Genomic DNA, 20,033 nt, shown 5'->3' on the forward strand with positions numbered 1-20,033 from the left:
AGAAAATAGGAAATAAAGCCTAGATTATAGTTTTGACTACACAAAGCTACTACTAACCGTGCATAAAGTTATACGCATGTTGTTGCAGAGTGTTGTAGTGTATTTTCAAAAAGTGTAACATGAGATTGATTGTATTGGATTTGATTTCTTTTAATGTAGGTTTACTTTTGGGAGGCAAAGGAGGATTAAAGGTCTAACAGTCAATGGTATTTATGTCTTGAAAGACTATATAATCCTTCTCTGTCCATACATTATTCAAATTTACCAGATGCTTTTGGGACTGTGGCTGACTTTAGGAAAGATCAAGCATTTTTTACTTGGAGATATAATTTGGACTGAAATATCTAGGTCTGGCATTGTTGCCATCGTGTTCTTGATTCAATAAAGGCACAAGATATATAGACAAAGGTATAATCTTCCCTGTGCATTGGTAACGTTTGTTAAAAATCTCTTTAGTGCCTTCTTGGCTTTGCTGTGGCTGTAATATATGATCCTGTTTGTTGGGAGAATTCCCAGTGATTTTTTTTTTTTAACAGGTCAGTAGTTCTTAAAGTACAGTATTCCAGAATCTTCCAAGTGGTGAGTTTATAGTCTAATTTTAGTCTCTTCAGGGTAACTAATTATTTTTCCCTAGATAAACCTTCCCCACTAGGTTTTTGCTGATTCAGATTTCCACCTAGATTTTCAGGCTCTCTAAACATCTTACTAGGTTTTCTGCTGAGTAATTATTCCTCTTTCCTTTAACAATGAACATTACAAAAAAGTCAGTGATCTCTGCTTATAACTGAATGTTAAATAGAGAGTGAAAGCATACTTTTTATTTATTTTTTCTCTTGCGGGTAAATTACACTGGGATGGAGAAGTGGGACAGAGGCCTCAGAGAATCAAGTGATGAAGTTCTAATGGGGTGTTCGGCTGTCAGACTCAGTTCTGCTGCCTCAGTGGCTGCCTTTGAGGTGGCTGCGTTGGGAGTTCCCATAGAAGATCACATCAATAGGGACACCTAATAAGGTTTCTTACCTCCTGCAAGACCATGAAACAGTTCATGAGATTCTAGATACAAAGTGCAAAGGATTTATGAGCTTTTATAATGAACATTTTTATCACTGAAAATGTAATGTCTATTTTATTCAGTTACCACTTAATAAGAATGTATTTTAAGAGTAATACATGTTTATTGTAAAAGATGAGGAAAACACAACAAAGAAGTACAAGTAGAATAAGCTAACAGATTGGACTATTCCATGGGTTATTGAGATTGGCTCAGTGGTGGCCCTGTATAGGGTAAGGAGCCAAACAGAATCATTTACTGAACTGATATACGGATACCCAGCAGTGGAAATGCCTTTATGCACAGGGTTGCTAGGTTGACAGGATGTGGCTCCAGAGCTCTTGGTCAGTCATATTCCAATCTATGTGGACAGAAACTGTACAGAACAAAATACACACAAAGGGAGAAGCAGAGTTGAGAGGAGTGAGAAAGATTTAATGGTGTTATTTTAGCCCAGATATTTGACAATTTCTTAACAAATCCACGATTGGCCTTCACAGTTATGTGAGCCAATAAATACCTTTTTTACTAAGCTTGTTTGAACTGGGTTTATGTAGCTTGTAGTTGAAAGAATTCAGACAGTTACTTGCTTGCCTCTTTCTCACTGTGAGGCATCCAACCCTTACATGAAACCCCACTGACCTTGGGAATGACTGTTGTGAGGTCATGGTTGAGTCTAAATGTAAAATGTACATGGAAGTGCAGGTGAAACAGGGAATTTCTAATATGAGAGATAAAAAAATAAGGGAGACTCAAACAAAATATTTATTAAATACAGAGGGGAAAATGATAACTTTACAGTGGACAAACTTGGGTGACACCGTCTTAACCAGGGATCAAGGTTAACATCACCATTTACGACCTATCAGTGTCCTGTATTTCTCAATATGAGGCACTGAGAAGGGCATGCCATCTCTCCAGTGTCATTTCCAGTAGTACATAGCTGCGACCTAATTATGAGAAAACATTAGGCTAACCCAAACTGGGAGACATGCTATAAAAATAATGGGCTAGTACTCTTTAAATGTGTTAAGGTGATTTAAAAAAAGTGTTAAGGTGATGAAATGCAAGGAAAGACAAAGGAGCTGCCACAGATTAGAGGAAACTGAGGAGACATGACAACTAAATGCAATATGAATTGTATTATCAATCATCTAATTTAATCAACTCAGTGCAATAGCAGTTAGATCCTTAAGCAGAAAGGGGACGTTAGTAGTAAAACTGGTGAAAACTAAATAAAGTCTGTAGTGTAGTTAGTGATATTGTATCAATGTTAATTTCTTAGTTTTGATATTTATATTATGTGAGATATTCATTTAGGGGAGGCTGGCCAAATATATGGGAATTCTCTGTACTATGTAACTCTTTGTAGGTCTAGAATTATTTGAAGATAAAAAGTTAAGAGAACCAGTGTACATTGAGTGAAAAAGAGTGGGATTTGATGAGGTTCATAGAAATGGCAGAGAAATGATACTGGCCAACCTAGAAAGCTCAGGCATGGACATTTCCTTAGCTTTTGCAGAGAGGAAGAGCTTTTCACTGGCAGTTGCTGAACAGAGTCTATTCCTCTACCTCTGCCACTTCTTTAGGGTCCTTCTTTCTGCCTCATGGCTTCGTCATGGATTTGCTTAATGTCTGGTAGATCACTGGTCCATATTTCAGTATTCTTAGTTTTTAGAACTATTGAAACTCTAGATTTCTCTTTGTCTCTGTGTTTGTATATAAATGGAAAGTTGTGTGAGGGAAAGCCAGGCATCCATATTTTCTCATTTTCTTCATTTGGGAAGAATATTTTCTTTTAGTTTTTATTTAAATTCCAATTAGTTAACATATAGTATATTATTAGTTTCAGATGTACAATTTAGCGATTCAACACTTCTCATCATGAGTGTCCTCCTTAATCTCCATTACCTATTTCACTCTGCCCCCTTCCCCTCTGGTAACCATTAGTTTGTTTTTTGTAGTTTAGTGCCTATTCCTTGGTTTGCCTTTCTCTCTCTTTTTTCCCCCTGCTTATTTGTTTTGTTTCTTGAATTCCACATATGAGTGAAATCATAGGGTGTTTGTTTTTCTGTGACTGACTTATTTGACTTAGCATAATACTCTCTAACTCTATCCATATCACTACAAATGTCAGGATTTCATTCTTTTTATGGCTGAGTAATATCCCATTGTGTATACATACCACAGTTTTTTACCATTTGTCAGTGGATGGACATTTGGCCTCTTTCCACTATTTGGCTACTGTACATAATGCTGCTATAAAATCGGGTTGTTGTTGCCCCTTTGAATGGGTATTTTTGAATCTTTTGGGTAAATACCTAGTAGTGAAATTGCTGGATTATGAGGTAGTTCTATTTTTAACTTTCTGAAGAATCTCCATGCTGTTTTCCAGAGTGGCTTCATCAGTTTGCAGGTAGGAATATTTTAAGTATAATTCAAAAAGCTCTTTATATAATGATTTCATTGAATGCAAGAAACTTTGATTATTCTTTATAGTTCCCATGAATAAAATAGCACTTGGAGCATAATACATTGTCAATAATTGTGAATGTTGCTAAAATATTTTTTTGATGTCAGCTATGCATTTTAAATCTTACTAAATAATTATAAAGATATAATGAACTTTACAGTGTATATCATTTTATTAAGCATGTAATATGTGCCAGCCACGATGCTAAATGGTTTATATGCATCCTTCTTTAGTCCTTACAACACCATTAGGGCACATGTTATTCTTATCATTTTAAAGATGAGGAAAATGAGGCCCAAAGAAGTTAAGTGACTTTCCTTAGCTCACAAAATTACTTAATTCTTAGCCTAGGACTCTAACCCTTCTATGTCTGACTGTGACACTCTGCTGGCTCTCTGAAATTATGTGATGTATTTTATAAGTTTATAAGTTTTATAAGATTTATATGTTAATAATTAGGTCCTAAAATGAATAGTTGTATGATTTTTGTTTGAAAAGATACATGGGATGTATGTATCACATCCTAAGTTTTTAATTATTAGCAATCTGTCAGTTTGCTTTGCTGCTCTTATATCTGCTTCAAGCTCATTGGAACAAAGTATATCTGTTACATACAATATATTCAGAATAAAGAGACAGAGATGAAGTATATAACTCCTGTTCAGTCTTGGGTATGGTGCTAAGATTTTTTTTTTTTTTTTTTTTTATGTTTTCTTTATTTCTAGGAGAGAGAGAGAGACAGCGTGAGCAGGGGAGGGTCAGAGAGAGAGGGAGTCACAGACTGAAACAGGCTCCAGGCTCTGAGCTGGCAGGCAGCACAGAGCCTGACGCGGGGCTCGAACCCACGAACCGCGAGATTATGACCTAAGTGAAAGTCGGACGCTTAACCGACTAAGCCACCCAGGCGCCCCTGGTGCTAAGATTCTTAGCTCTACAAACACACAGGTATACACATAGCACTAAGTCAGGTATAGTCAGGTTTTATGTAATATGCAAGTATATTTAAGTCAATTTGTGAATGCTCTTTAACACTATTGGAAAACACAAAGTATAGAGTTAAGGAAAATTGCTATAAAACTCAAAAAGCATATTAAAATATCTTAGGGCTTTATCTTGATTGTTTTTTATTTTGGTATGCCCATTTTTTTCATTTGTCATAAAATAAGCACTTAAGGAACTATGTAGGGGTCCTTTTCCTTGCAGTATGTTATTTCCTCCCTAATTGGTCAATGCAGGACAAACACATCAGTAAACACACAGGAGCCTCTCTATAGCATAAAATTTCATGTAAGACAGATCCATTGCAAGCAGTGAGAGCAGTTTGTTCCTTTAAGTGCCAGAAGGACCTTGTTATAGTTTCCCTTCACCTGTAACAGAGCCCCTCAGCAAGTGTAGCCTTATGGGACCTTTACAGGATGCCATTTGGTGAAAATGATGATGAGAATTTCTTCAACTTTTAGTAGTCTTGTGTTACTGCTGAAGAATTAGATTTCCTGTTGCTTCAGTTGGCTAGGGTCCAGTTAAAGGATTCTGTGGTCATTTTGAAATGAGAAATGAATTGTCTTATTCCGGATATCCCCCTTGAGAAGCCAGGGTGCTTTGGTGCCTTTGGTGTGATTGGATCTCTGGACTCCTCTTGCTTGATGTAGGGTTTGAGCCACCTAAGCAGGGCTCAAAGCCATCTTCTGCTGCCTGGGACCCATCCAGTGAATCAGAATGGCAAATGAGTGGGAATAGCTGAAATGGAAAAGAGCCAGCTGCTGGCCCAACACGATGTGGCTCAGAGTTAATCTGCAGAAAGTGAATTATTTCTTTTCAATGTGTGACTCTCTCTGTGAATGGAACATCATGACAGGAAGTGAAAAGGAAGTGCTCTATCAGGACTTGGCTGAGTGAGTTATGGGGCAGGTGTGCATGCTTGGAAAACCTGGGATGGATGGATTGGAGTAAATTATGATCACTGGTCCAAGCTGGTTCACAGCACCACAAAGCCATCTGTTAGGGCTCAACCTAGCATGACTGTCAGTCTCCTGTAGGAAGAGACTTAGTATAGGAGTGCAAAGTTGTAGGTATACAGAGAGAATTTAGGAAGAATGCCCACTTTCAAAAAAAGGAGATGAAGCATTAACCACAGAATTAACCAGGGCTAACCACTGGTTTTTAACAAGTTAATAGCAACACATAGTCATCCACAAAGGGACAGGTCAGCAATTTTCACAACTAGATATTTTTTTTCCCAAGAGGAAAATGACTTGGTTAGAATTATGTCTTCTATTATTTTCTTTTACCTTCTGGTGTGGACATTCATGGAAAGGAGGACCAAAGTTTTTCAGGTCAAATTGGGTGCTCAGATTTATTAAGACCAGATGTTTTTTATGTAGGTTGGATCAGAGAGAGCCCAGGACTCCCTGTGGCCCAGTACAAGTGCCTGGAGTATGGAGAAAGGACTCCCACAGGCAAATGTGTGTTTAGGGATGCCATGGAAGATAAGGTGCAAGCCCATCTAGAATACTCAGTACTGGAGAATTCTAAATTATCTCTGAGGAGCTTTGTTACACCCCTCTTTCCCTCTCAGCCACCTCATTAATTCTCTTCTAGTGAAAGATTCCTTGGGATGTTACTTGACTGGCTCCCCCTCCCCCCCACTATAATTAGAGGACACAGTTAGTTCAGCATGAGGCTCAATAAACAGTTGAATTTGTGAAAGGAAAACAGAAACCTTGTGACTCTACTGAGAAGAAGACAGTCACTGGAGTAAAGCCGACAACTCTTACACTGTGCTCCTCCTTCCCTCTACCATGTCGTCCTTTGCAACATATTTTGTAATTCATGTAATCCTCTAATTCCCATTTAAAAAATTCTCTGAGGTACAGACTCTTCAGAGGATAATTACTTTTGTTAGGATTCAGTATTCCTTTGTGGGTGTTGGTGGACTCTACCATTAATGGTCCCTGGAGAGGAGATGGAAGTTCGGGGAGAGCTGGAGATGAGCTGGGAGTTTGGAGCAGGTGAGATGGACTGTGGCCACCTACACAACCGACAGTCAGGTTCACAACATCCGGACTCCAGTCATGGCAATGCTTGAGGCAGGGCGTGATGCAGGAGAAAGTCAGAATGTCTAAGTGAGCCATGTTGAGAATGGGGTATGCTTTCAGCATGGCTTCATGGACCCAGATCAGTAGTTTGTAACTACAGTTCTCTGTCTCTCACCCCCCAGTTGAACTATTCAGTACTCTCACTCAGGGATTGAAAAACTTTTACTTATGTGATGCATGTATAAAAAAGGAAGAAAAAAGATCCATATGCTGTCTGCTACCCTTCTGCTTCCATTTCTTTCACTGAGGTAGGAAAGTCTCATGGGAATAGGTATATGTACCCTTCAGATAGAAGAGGCTTTTTTGGAGATGGGCTTAGCTGCATAGGTGTTTCACATCATAGGTAGGACCAGAGAAGTAGAGTCAGGATTTAGGGCTAGGATGAACAGTTGTCCTGTTTTGCCCCAGACTGAGGGGCTTTCTAGGATGTGGGATTTTGGCATTATAATTGAGACAGTGGGGGAAAAATTGTCCTGCTTTGTCCTAGGCTGATGAGCTTGGGGGGGTCAATTGACCAGACTGGTGTGGTCCCTACTGAACAGAGATATGGCATTGTGTAGACATTGTACAAAATCTCCCCACTTCACTTTTGTGCATCAGACAGATCAGCTTCTCTCTAACCCCTGAAGCTGTTCTGTTGAACTGTGTGTGGCTTATTCAGTACTCAGACAATGACAGAGGAAGCAGGGTCTATACTACTGGCTTAACCACTTTATCTTATGCAGGGAAGTAACATTAGTACATTAGGACACACATCCGGCTGGGTTTCATTCGCCAGTACAAAATTACTTTTTGATTCATGATACATTTTGATCTAAAACACACCCACTATCAAAATTTTGATCGGTACTGTGGTCTCAGTCCGAATCTCTCAACAAAAGGAAAGAATATACCTGTGGAGGAGGACTCCCACACATCTGCTTCACCTTTCTCACCCCAAAGGCAAGTTTAGACTATCCCCAATAAAACTTTCAGAAATATCCTCTATGATTGTTGTGCAGACAGGGGTGAATTCAGAATCAGGAACAAAGGTGAGGGAAGAGGGAACGTGGTGCTCAGAGCAAACCCGAGCTGTCCACAGATTCTGCTGTGCATTGCTGCCTGTGTGGCATAGTTTCCACTGTAACTTTATTTTGTTTTTCTCCATGTGTGGCTCTAATGCTCTGGAAGAGCCTGCTGTGTGCAGAGTGGCTTTCTAGAAGGACTGGATATTTTCTCGTAGAATAGAATTCTGACTACCTTGGATTGCATGTTAAAGTTCTTTCAAGCACATTCTAAATTACTGTTTTGGTAAAGATTTTAAGTCGTCAGTAGCAGTAGGGAGAATAATTGGAAGGTGAATATTTCACAATTACAATTTGAGGCTGTTACCTAATTTCTGCCCTTAGAATTTATGCAAACATGTGATGGTAGTGATGAAGTCAGTCTTTGAAAAACAGTTTGAAAATTTTTTGTTTTTAGTTCATCACCTTTTCAGATTACCTTCATAAGACCTGGTGGGGCGAAGGCATTCTTTTGGACTTAGGTATCTGAAGTTGTTATGAGCTCGAGAGAATTTACCAGAGTTTTTTATGTGCTAACTATGCAGTACTTCAGTACTTACTGCTCAGCATGCGCCTGTGGCAATTAGCGTCAGCATCACCTGAGAGCCTGTGAGAACTGCAGCCTCACGCCCAGCCTCAGACCTACAGAATCAGAATTTGTACGTTAACATGGTTCCCAGGTAATTAGTAAGCACATTAACATTTGAAAAATAGTACTGTAGAGAATTTGGAGGAAAAATGATGAGTTGGCTCTAGCAATAACATATGAATCCAAGCAATCTGCCCTATGATTCTAAGGCCCCTCATCTTCAGACTGTCTGCCCAAGACTCGATGTATTTGCAGTGGAACACAAATCCTGTTATAGAAGAGAATTCCTCCAAGTATCAATGTCCGCTGTTTTATGAACATTGGTGCCACTTACACTGTTCTTGCAAACACATTACTACATTTGGAAGTTGACTTTTGGTCTACTAGAGCAAAATGACAGCTGCAATCCATTTTCCAAGCCATCAGTGCTTTGGGTAAAGTGCTTGTTTTGTTATGTTTGGAAGAGACAGGTCATAAAGGAGCAGAGTTTGGAAGGGGAGTGGGCTGCACTTTCCTCAGGGGAGGTCTCAGTAAACTTCCAGGAAGGAAAAAGCAATCATTAGGTAGGAAGTTAGGACCTAGAAGCGCTTAGCAGCAAAAGATGCAATGCCTTAGTATCATACTGTTTGGTAATCAATAAGGCAGTGGCAATTCTGCTGTAGTCTGAGGTTGTGCAGGGCAGAATTGTAGAGGAGACAAAGGCTAGCTCCTTTTATTTTCACGGAAAGCTTTCTTTTTGATCCATGCCAGAGTAGGTTTTTTCTTTTTTAAGATATATTATTATTTTAAATGGAGATATACTTGACAAATTGTATTAGTTTTAGGAATACAACATAATGATGTGACAGTTGTATACATTGCAAATGAGTACAGTAAGTCTAGTTAACACCTATTACCACACATAGTTACAGTTTTTTTCTTTCTTGTGATGAGAACCTTTAAGATCTACTCTTTTAGCAACTTTCAAATATACAATACAGTATTGTTAACTAGAGTTGCAGTGTTGTGCGTTACATACCCAGGACTTACATATTTTATAACTGGAAGTCTATGCCTTTTGACTCACTTCACCCATTCCATCCACTCTCCCTTCACAGCCTCTGGCAACCACCAATTTGATCTTGTTCTGTGATCTTATTTTGTTTTTGTCTGCTTTCTTTTGTTGGTGTTGTCATTGTTTTAGATTCCACGTATAATTGAGAAAAGACATTCTTTTCTGTCTGACTTATGTCACTGAACATTATGCTCTTTAGGTCCAATCATGTTGTCAGAAGTGGCAAGATTTCCTTCCTTCTGTGGCTGAATTGTGTTCCAGTGTGTGTATATCTCTATCTGTATCATCTCTTTCTATATTTATATGTCATTTTTCTCTATATATACATATCATCTCTCTTTCTTTCTCTCTCTCTCTATATATATATCTGTCTAATTTATGTCCACATGTATATACACCACATTTTCTTGATCCATTCATATTTGTATGGACACTTGGGTTAGGTTGCTTTCATGTCTTGGCTATTGTAAACAATGCAGGGAGCATGGGGGTGCACATATTTTTTTAATTAGTATTTCTTTTGGATGAATACCCAAAAGTAGGATTGCTGGATCCTATGGTAGTTCACATGTATATACACCACATTTTCTTGATCCATTCATATTTGTATGGACACTTGGGTTAGGTTGCTTTCATGTCTTGGCTATTGTAAACAATGCAGGGAGCATGGGGGTGCACATATTTTTTTAATTAGTATTTCTTTTGGATGAATACCCAAAAGTAGGATTGCTGGATCCTATGGTAGTTCACATGTATATACACCACATTTTCTTGATCCATTCATATTTGTATGGACACTTGGGTTAGGTTGCTTTCATGTCTTGGCTATTGTAAACAATGCAGGGAGCATGGGGGTGCACATATTTTTTTAATTAGTATTTCTTTTGGATGAATACCCAAAAGTAGGATTGCTGGATCCTATGGTAGTTCTGTTTTTAATTTCTTGAGGAACCTCTATGCTATTTTCCATAGTGGCTGCACCAATTGACATTCCCTGGATGTAAATTTTTGAAGTTACAAAGGCTAAAAACCTGGAGTCATTGGCAAATTTTTTCCCTGTTGACTTTGTGTACCCAGAGCCTTTGTGTACCTTTGGAGCTGCTGTGTCACATAACTCCAGGGAGTCCCATTCATACTGTAGCTTATGTGAATGAGGCCCTCCAGAGTTATGCAATGCCACAATTCTGTTGACATTTCCCAGTGTAGACAGTAGGTAAAAAGGATAGTCAGAGCTATTTCTTTCATGCAACATCTTTTTAATATAATTATTCTCAACTCCTGCTATATATCACAGTCATTCCGAGAGCTATAAGATACACAGCTGCTCAGACCATATTCCTATAGGACTTACTTTATTAAGTCTGGGGACTATTGAGTAGGACCTGGAAATCTGTACTTTTATGAAACTCTGGGTAATTCTGATATGTTCTCTGTTTAGCGCTAAGACACATATTTAAAAAATTAAGACAAGCCTATGCCATCAAGGCATCTGTAGTTTTGTGGGAGAGATGTGAATGTAAATCACATGAATATTTTAGGGCTGTGATGGAGGCAGGTTCCAAGAGCCCTGGAATGATGTGATAAAAAATGGAATTCAACTCTTATTTGGGCACACCTTTGTGTGTTTGTGTGTATGTGCATCTCTAAGCAAAACTGAGACTTCTGTGATCATCTGGGTTAGCTTTCTGTTCTATGTCCTTCACTAACCTGTTGAGCTCTGACCTCGTCCCATCCCTACAGCTGTCTGGAATCCTCTGGTCTTCCTCTTTAAACCCTGTTGTAAGAAATGAGCTACCTGTCCACACTGAGGTATATATAATTGATGATCCTATTGTGTTACTTTTCATGGAGGTTTTTCATTTTAGCAGACAGATTGTAGTGGGACTTGGGTGGGGGGCAGCCTGCGTTGGGGAGGTGTGTGTAGGTGTGTATAAGCGGGTGTGGGAGTCCCCACAGTGCCTTATAATCCCACTAGGTAGGTACCTTTTATTACTTCATGAGAGGATGGCTGCAAAATTTAGGAATTTAAGGTAGGAAATGAGGGGTGAGAGAGGAGTATCAGCTGCTGCTAATAGCTTACAGTGGTCATTAGTTGGAAATGAAGCACTAATTCAGAGAAGTGCTGAGTAAGAGGAGAAGAAGAAAATTAAGGGAAATGAAGCTCCAACGAACGGTTGATCATGTCATAATTAGGAGTGGAAATTGATGAGGTGAAAATGACAACTTGCTCAAAAAGATATTTTCCTGGTTTGTAAAATAACCAGGAGGGTGCCATATTCTTCTTCCATTTTAGTAATGATTAATGTATTCATATTTTTTTGCTTCTTCATCATCACAGGGGCTTTCAAATTATTATTGTCTTGACTACCTAAAGATGATATTGCCTTATTATTTTCATGTTACATATGAATAAATGAATTTTTATATTTTATATGAATGTTATATATGAGGAATGGTCATTGCTCCAAGAGAAACTAGATTCTTGACCATCAAATTCAGTTCATGGTTTTCTGGGTAGTAAAGTCAGGACCTCCACATTTTGGTCTCACAGCTATACAATATGGGCAAGTTGTAGTGATGGAAAAGTTATTAATATTATTCCCAGGCAAGCATCTCTGAAAGTAAATAGAGACACAGCAATGGGGAGTTCAGCTCTTTTGTGTGCATTTTAAGAAGTTAAAGAATCCAGGATGTTTTCACTTTTAGATCTATGTTCATTCTTTTACACATTTATTTTATTTTTTTTTTTTTGAGTAGTCTCTACATCCAACCTGGTGCTCGAATTCAGGACCCCAAGATGAAGAGTTGCGTGTTCTTCCAACTGAGCCAACGAGGCGCCCCAGGTTTATGTTGATTTTGATAGATTATTCATCCTGTGCCTTACCTATAGATTCAGGGAATGAGATTAAAGAAGCTTGGCCTCTGAGGCCTCCCTCCCCCAGAAGTAACTGTTGATGGGATGCTGAGGAAGTTCACAGCTGACCTCTTGTATTGTTTTAGCCTCACCACGCCAAACTGAATGGCTGTGAGTTTCCAGGCTTAAAGTTTTGCTGATAAGACTGGACAAGTACATGCAAGTATTCCAAAACACTTCAAAATGTATTAATGTCTGGTAAGAGATGAACATGTTGCCTGTCCTGAGATTTCACTTGTAATGATTTTCGTGCTTTCCTTTCTTGGAGATGCCACTACAGCAGATGAGAAATACAACACAGATTTCACGAGCGATAAGCACTCATGCTCTGAATTATCTGTTTGAATTCTTCCACATTTGAAATCAAGGAACCTATACAAGGACGTTGGTAGGTCTGCTAACCTGTGTTGTTTTACCATCAGGAAGGTCAACCGCAGTTTAAATAGAAGCCCGACTTATCCTGCTGTTTAAAAGCTGTGGGGAAAGCACTGCATGGCCTTGCGATTTGTTTGTCAGACTTGTCTGAGATGACATGCGTCTCTGCCTGCTTTTATGTGAAAGAGTATATAGCACAGCTGGAATTCAAAACACTAAGAAAAATACTCAGGTGAAATATTTGTTGATAGATTCGCCCCCCCACACCTTTTTACCTTGAAATGAACAAAGCCGTCACTTTACAGCACCGTCAGGATTTGAAAACCCACAGAAAGTAAGATAGCGGCGGTAGTGGGGAATGCTTACGTACTACATGAATCATCTATTTAGCAGCAGCTAATTCATCTGCAGAGCACTTTACAGGAAACACAACAGGCCTGCCTCTCTTTTGCCGTCTTTCAGAGTTAGGGCAGGTCTTCAAAGCAAAAACTTTAATTCCATGGCAAGCTTTGGGATTATACGTATCTAGGCTTCATGAAGATAAGACCACAAGAGTAGGAAAATAAAACAAATCAATCACTGAACAATATAAATAACATACGAGTGTTTTGCAATCTATCAATAAAAACTAATTAAGTATACATCAGTGCTCTTCTCAGGAAACTGGAGCATTGATAATCCATAGTGTATCCAGCGGAACTTGGTAAAAGCACTGAAGAGCTACCTCTTTGCCATTTCCCAAAGACCTGTATAATTAAGCAAATGACATATTCTTTGATTTCCCATGTGCTGGCCTGGAACACTGAATTTCACAGTTCGTTAGAACGTGTTGTTCATGCATTGTTAGAAATTGGAGTTTCTAGCCATGGTGGTGGCTGGAACAGGCAGCCTCAGGGAGGGGAAGGTAGATGCTGAAACTATGGATTTTGGAGTGTTTTTAAACTGAAAGTAATAAAGAATCTATAATATGCCTTGATTTGCTTATGCCCTTGTTAATAACATTTCTAGAGTAACAAGAAGATGCTTCATATACTTTATGATAAAAAACTTTTTTAGTGCTAATTCCATCTGTATAATTGGCTAACAATCAGGGGCCACTTTAATTCCATGCTAAGGTTTGATATATGGGGAAAAATCTCTTTATCCTAGAACAGGTTAAAATTAGCAGTCAATTTCTATTTTATAGGAAGATTATAATGGCGATAATTGTGGGTGAGGTGTTTGTCTTAATCATTTCTCTTGACCATTTTAGATCTCTTTGGTGAAGGAAACCAACTCAGGAATCAGTTGGAGTAAGAATTAGACAAAACTGAAATAGCTGTGGAAAGAAAGGATTTAAAACTGTATTCTGCACTGACTGTTCACTGATACCATTTTGGTTTTGGAAAATATCCATCCATAATTTCTTTGTAGTCACAGGAAGCCTTATTTCTTATTAATTCTGCTTCAGTAACAATAGTAACTATAATTTATACAGTATCTACTGTGTACCAGACACTATGCTAGGGTATATATTGCAATTCTCACTTTACTAAGGAGAATAGTTGACTAAATGGCTCATCCAAAGTCATTGCTAATAAGCAGTAGAGAACTTTAAACCCATGTAACCTTGACTCCAGATCCACATGCCATTCCAACTGCCATCCATTGCTCTCCACTCACTAACTTACCCAGGTTTAGGAACAAGCAGGAGGAATAGGTGTGTTTCTCCTGAGCCCATCTTGTACACAGAAGTTTGATTTGTGTGTGTGCACATGCACGCGTGTATGTGTGTGTGATAAAAATGCCTTTCTCTTTAAAATTCAAATTATTTCTTAGAATAGATGACTCACTTATTTTACTACTTTAAAACAGCCAGGGATACAAATGGCAGGACAAATGGTTGCTGCTCATACAGCTTTTCCTAATCTGTGTGAGGATATTTTACTATACTGGTTGTATTTATGGATACAAGAAAAAATACAAGACTAGATGTGATCTGAGATATGCAAATTATTTATTCTGTGAATATGCATCTGCACTATACATAGTAACATTAAAGGAACCTTCACCACAGAATCCATCAATATGTAGCTGTCAATCTGTCAGTTAATTACAATTATTGCAGTTGGCAAGGCGGAACTCCAATGCATATTAACAATAGTTTGCATCCTTCAGTCATGGCATTTGAGCCATCATACAGTATGTGATGAATACACATTAAAACTAATGCATCCTTTCCAGCTAAATAATTTTGACACAGTGATGACATGTTTTCCCCTCTTTTTCTAAAGTGCTTATATCATTTCTCTCCTCACTCAGCAAAACAAAAAAGAAACAACTTCCAAAAGGACGAAGAAACTTCTGACTTAATTTTCATGTGCTGCATTGAATGATGTCCTAAAAGCAGCTTGGAAAAAGTTTCCTGCTGTCTCTGCCCTGATTTCATTTTATTTTTGTCTATAATAGGCTGATGTGCTTATAAGGAAGAGAGTTTTGGCAGAACCTTAAGACAGAAATGATTAAAAAGAAATGCTGTATATTGACAAATGTTTGCCACTGAAAGACTTTCCTTTTAGTAATTGTATTCACCTAGGCCTGTGGAACTTTTTTTTTTTGCCTAGTTACATGACCTCTGAATGCATAGCCTATGTATGTGCAAGCTTGTGTGGACGTAGGCAGCTGGGATTGTGAGAGCCTGTATTTGAGAAGTCCCAGAAACTCCCATAGATGGCCTCAGCAGCCTCCCTTACTTCAGTGATGCAGAAACCCTCATGGGATTCTTTCTGTCCTTTGTACAGTGGACTGAACCATGGTTTGTGGTGTCTCATGTGTCCTCAGTGTCTTTGAACTGAGCAGCGAGGTGCTCCATCCTCAGAAAACCTTTATTTTGACTTCCCAACATCTCAGCTGCTTGACTGGCTTCAGAGGCCATGGCCAGATGCTATTCAAACCACATCATCCTTTCTAACATCTCCGTCATCTTGTTTGTTTGTTTCTGATTTGGACTTCCAAAAAAAAAAAAAAAAAACGTTTCTTGGAAGTTAGGAGAGGCAGATTTATTTAGTCTGAACCATTTACACTCTGAGAACTACATATTCCATGGGTACCTAACATCCCCATCTAGGCTCCTACGCTTCTCTGCCCCTGCTTGGGGCAGTCAGCTGATTATCAGTGAGCGGAAGGTCATTACATAGAAATGCCGCTGCTGTGTAATTGCTGGCTTGAGGTTCCTGGCAGCTTGCAGGCACCGGATCATGTGCCACCAGAAGCCATTGTTAAGAGGTGTGCCCAATGCCATTGCGCTCTCACTGTTTAGTCACATCCTAGGGAGTATGGCAGGGCTCCTCTAAGTATGCTCCAATGCTTTCCTTGCATATGGGACAGAACCAGTTCTGACATTAGTGTTCTTTCTAGAAAAGACTCGGCTTGCCAAAACACTTAGTTCCTATGCTCTTCTCTGTCTTCACTCTCTTCATTTGTTACGTTTCAGTAATAGGTCAAGCATGAAAAAAAATAATATAAATTTAGGGCTAACTATTAAAGCACTTTAAAATCTCCACTCACAGGAAAAAGTAAATTGCATGTTTGATCAGTCTAGTTCAAAAAGTCTGTCTTGTTTTGGGAATTATTTATAGCAATGTACTCATAAGAATTCTTTCCTTTTTTTTTTTTTTTTCCATGTTAACACATTGACTGTGAACTGCATTCCATCAAGATTCCCTGTTAAAGGCTATACCTCATTCTTCTGTTCTCGTCATAGCATGTGTCAGTACCCTTCTTGACAGTAAATGAATTTTGTCTTCGTGCTGTTAGATGCTTTTGAAAGGACACATATATGGTAAAGATTATTGTGATTCCTAACTACAAAGTGGAAATATAATAGAAGAGAATATTTTCCATTTTTTATAGTAACTAAATTTGTGGGAAAAGCTTGGTTTTTATAAATAAACAAAAATACTATTAAATATCACCTATCTCCTAAAAATTATATTGAGATTCTAATAAAACAGCCATCTAGCAACTTTTTATTTATATGCCCTTCAACCATGATCCCTGAAAATTGTTCTTTTCATCAGTGATTATTTGTTATTATCTGAATGGAAAGAACAGGGGCACCTGGGTGGCTCAGTTGGTTAAGTGTTCAACTTTGGCTCAAGTCATGATCTCTTGACTTGTGAGTTCGAGCCCTGCATCGGTCTCTGTGCTGACAGTTTGGAGTCTGAAGCCTGCTTCCGATTCTCTGTCTCCCTCTCTCTTTGCCCCTTCCCCACTTACGCACACACTCTGTCTCTCTTTCTGAAATATAACTAAATATTTAAAAAATTTGGAAAGAACAGTATTTTGGGACATAGGTATTGCAAAATGAAACTTATGTGTATAATTCAAAGCATGCTATCTTTCCTTCAGTTGTGATTTATCTATGCCTTGTAATACAGAGCAAAGGATAGGTTTTGGATTGCACAACATGAATTATGGTGATCCCCTGGGCCAGATTACAACCAGAAAGAGCGTCATTATTTACCATACAGGGTACTCATTTGCTTAATTTCTGCCTTAATTATTTACTTTCACCTTTGTGTGTGTGTGTATGTGTGTGTGTGTGTGTGTGTGTCTGTGCACGCACCTGTATGAGAGAGAGGAAGAGAGAGAGAATAAAATAAAAACATACAGCTTCAGAACTTAATATTTTGATCTAGAAGTATTTAGAAATTTGCAAGCTGTCAGATCACTGTTCTCAAAGACCTCATGAATTTCCTCCATTTCAGTAGCAGTGGGAATAAGAAAACCAGTTCCGTCATGGACAATTTGGCATTTTTCAAATAGGTAAAAAAAAGAAAACTAGCTGCCTGAATGCTGATATCTATGTCAAGTCTATATTTTTTCCCATCATTTTTTTCTATAATAATCACCTGGAATGAAAAGGGAAAAAAAAGCATCTTGTGGTTTGGAGAGTGCTTACTTTAAACTCATTTTACACCCATTTGCACAAAACAGCCCCGGTAGCCTTAGGCTACGGAGCCCACACCTCCTCATGCTTCCAGGGCCTTTGAGAGTTTGGAGAGGCCTCAGGTTCACTGTACCTCGAAGCAAATAATTTTTCTTTAAGGTTTTTGTAGCAAATTGTTCTTTGTTCATTTCAATAGAGTGTTTTGCGAACCCTAAACCTGACTGGAAGATGAGGGAAGTTGGGGGGAGGGTCATAGTCACCATGAAAAATACTTTAAGATTTCATCACTTTGGAAGATGCATTTTTTTGTTGATTTTTTTCCTTTCATTTGACTGAATTACTTCTGGTAAAAAGGAAGTGAGAGAAGGTCTGTGGGAGAGGGAGAGAAAGAGAAAGAAAAAAAAGGAAAAAAGCAAGCTTTCTGTAGAAGTTTTATCTTCATAGAATAGAAATATAGAGTAAAAGGATAGCGAGTTTAACTTTGGGCATTTTGTGGTTGATACCGATGACTGCTGATGGATCCGATCCACTGAGCAGATAGAATGTACTATGGATTCATCTTGTACAGGTAGATATGGCTAGAGTCCACTGGCTTCTTGGAATAATGCAAATGAAAATTAGAAGTGGCATGACATCTGCATATATGAAAAAGGCATTTTACTTCAGAGCTTTAACTGACACCACTAGCCTGTTACAGTATTACTTTTCAACAATTATTTAATTTTTTCTTTATCTTTTTTTTTTTTCCTAACTGCTTACTGTGGGAATCATGGTGACACTGTATCAACTTACAGTATTTCCTTAGAACACTTCTCTCCCCTCAGACAAACCTTTTGCAGGTTAGCTCTGAGAAACTTACCATCATCTTCTGTAATTCATTACATCATCACTGTAATTCACTGGAGGAGAATTAAACATGATCGGACCTTGGAAAAGTGACTACAACTATAACTTTGTACTATGATATTAAAAAAAAAAAACCCAGAAAGTCAGCGCAATTACCTTGTAGGCATACACAAGTAGAGGCAGCTGCCAAGTGTATGTGATGTCTGACTGAGCTATAAATCAGCAAAGCATGACAGGTAGTTCCCATTATCAGGAATCCCATGAGACATCATAGTTTCATTGTAGTGGAATTTTGTTATTTTCAGAACCTTGCTCAAATTGTCCAGTTTTCAAGACTACAAATGACATATGTGGCACCCAGTTTCTACAGAGATAACAAGGCAGTAGAAAAGACCTGCCTTCATAGAAGTAATAAAAGAGTAGAGCAGGATTGTTGGGTACAAGGTCAGCATATAAAAATCAATTGCTTCCCTAGATCCTGGCAATAACCCATTAGAAAATGGAGTTGCAAAAAAGGATTCTATTCAGAATCACAAGAAAACCTATATAGTATTTGGAAGTAAACCTAACAAAGAATGCAAGTGCTTTAAGGAGAATCATTCAATGAAAAAGCAAACTGTAAATACTACATTCACCATGACATATTTACATTCAACATCACCCATAGAATATACTATTATATTCCAATGTATTTATGTAAAAGAATAAAAATGGACTAGAGGGATATACATCAAACTCATTATGTCTTGAAAATGAAGGTTGTGGGTTGCTTTGGATTGATGGTCAAAGGAGACTGTAGTTTTATTTTTGTACTAAAAATAAGACATTTAGTTTTACTTGGGATCTTCACATTCTCTTGCAGAGAATTTATTCATATATTACTTGTGTATTAAAACCTTATACATGGAGAAAAGTATTAGAATAATACAAGCAAGTAGATCATAATGCTGATTTAGTATGCTAAAATATGGATGATTCTTATTTTCTATTTACTTTCTCTTTGTGTTTTCCAAATTTTATTTCCCATTGTGTCAGAAACATAATCTGCTAAAACTTAGTTCAAGAATATTAAGGGCTAAAAATAGAATGCCAAGCAGAGGAGGAAAGAGCCAGGGGCATGATAACATGCTAGGAAAAACCAAACCCAAACCAATTTGGACACATTGGGCCAAGGTTCAAGTTCAATGTTATCACTCTGGAAATTGAGGCAAAATTTTGATGAGGTTTCCCCAACTTAGTAACTGAAGGTAATGATAGATAATTGAAAAGATTAAGGGCAATGAATTTAAAAAACCATCTATAGCACCTGTTACATATGAGATTTTTTAAAAGGATGAGAATCTAAAAAAAGAGATGTGAAAAATTTAGCAGTCTTAATCAAGTTATCAGTTTAGGGGGAAGCTGAATATCTAGGAAAAATATATCTTATAACTAGATTTAGGACCATAGATGAAGCATTAAGCAAATTAACCAAAAGTGAGTCATATCAAGATTAAGTGGTATTAGGATTTTTCCAGTGGGAGAAGCAAGGTAAGTTAGAATTCTAACCAGAGGCTGATGGCCAGTTAATAAAGGCTCTCAGATCCTCTACTCCATTCGGAACAGGCTATTATTTTGACAGGTGAATGAAACCAGCCACAGGATGGTGGTGGTGACATTGTAT

Source organism: Crocuta crocuta, unplaced genomic scaffold (assembly GCF_008692635.1).
Source record: "Crocuta crocuta isolate KB4526 unplaced genomic scaffold, BGI_CrCroc_1.0 scaffold376, whole genome shotgun sequence".
In the NCBI taxonomy this organism is placed as follows: Eukaryota; Metazoa; Chordata; class Mammalia; order Carnivora; family Hyaenidae; genus Crocuta; species Crocuta crocuta.